General features: G+C 36.7%; 1 non-coding gene across 1 annotated transcript; it reads right to left on the bottom strand.

Annotated features, from left to right (window-relative positions):
- Positions 1 to 1,047: 1,047 nt before the first annotated feature.
- trnay-gua (transfer RNA tyrosine (anticodon GUA)) lies at positions 1,048 to 1,136 on the bottom strand. Its single transcript is given in 2 exon segments — positions 1,048 to 1,083; positions 1,100 to 1,136. It is a non-coding gene; the product is annotated as a tRNA-Tyr (tRNA).
- Positions 1,137 to 1,367: the final 231 nt, after the last annotated feature.

Genomic DNA, 1,367 nt, shown 5'->3' with positions numbered 1-1,367 from the left:
GATGTGGAAGGCCGTCCAGCCGTCCTTGTTCTTCAGGGAGGCGCTCGCTCCAGCCCCCAGCAACAGCTCCATCACCTCCAGACTACAGTACGCCTGGTGCAGGCCATCATCAGGGGGGTCCAATAGGGTGTAGGGTCAGGATTGGAAAACAACAACAACACATGCATTTTTTGCGCAGTACCACAACTACTTTTTAAATTAATTTTATTAATTTTATTTGAACTATGAAGTTGACTTGGATTAATAATCTATATACTCCACTCTATTTATTATTCCCTAATTTCTCTTCTGGATCAATAAAGTAACTATTGATTCTATGCTGCAAAATTAATTATTTACCTGTTACAGTACTGCATTTGCTGCATTTACAGCACTGCATTTGCACTTCATTGCATTTTCCTTACATTGATTTACAGCATTGGTTATTCATTGCCTTTACAAAATTTCCAAAGTTGAATCTCTACTTTGTTTAATTATTTGTCGCAAATATTCCTTCAAATCAAGACCACACAAATATTGCTTAATTTTACATCCACACCAATAATGATAATAATTATTGCCTAGTAGCAATATCATCATACAACAATACTCAAAACAATGCAAAAACAAAAAATAAAATAAAATAATAAATTAATTTAAATTAAATTAATTAAATTTAATTTAAAAAGTAGGCTATGAGCTTAATACTAAAAAAGTATAGGTGAAAAACAAAGAACAAAAAAAAAGAATAGAAATAAGAACCGAAGACATCAGGAGGTGTCCTGAATAGGATCAGTGAGCTGCTTTTGTTAGAGATGACATGTTTCATTTCCACATTTCATCAAATATTCACAAAGTTAGATTCTCCTACAGATTTAAACTGTAGTTTTCAGCTACACAGTGCACCTTTAAAAGGTGGGTATAAAAGGTATAGAAGGTAGCCTGATAAACCAGCCTAAACGCGAGGTTGGATGCAGCGGGGGGCGCTGGTTTATCAGGTTATATAAATGGGACTTTACATGTACACAAAAATGTGTGTTGCACGAACACATCAAGGTAAAAAGGACCTCCTTCGAACCGGATTCGAACCAGTGACCTAAGGATTTCAGTGTATACACCGCTACAGTCCTCCGCTCTACCAACTGAGCTATCGAAGGGGCTGGAAGCTAGCGGGCGACACTTAGGTCTAAGAACAGTACGCTGTCATCGAGTCCATTGGGAATCATACTTCTCTGATTTCGATGCAACATTCACGGTCTGTGGTTGCTTTTGTCCAAGTAGCATGTAGCCTACACTAGCGCCACCAGATGGCGGTCAATGTTTTTTTTTTTTTTTTTTTTTTTTCTTTTAATCTGTGATTTTAAACATTAAAACATCAAATCTCACAT

This window comes from Engraulis encrasicolus, chromosome 12 (assembly GCF_034702125.1).
Source record: "Engraulis encrasicolus isolate BLACKSEA-1 chromosome 12, IST_EnEncr_1.0, whole genome shotgun sequence".
NCBI lineage: Eukaryota > Metazoa > Chordata > Actinopteri > Clupeiformes > Engraulidae > Engraulis > Engraulis encrasicolus.
This window is presented reverse-complemented; position numbering and strand designations above follow the sequence as displayed.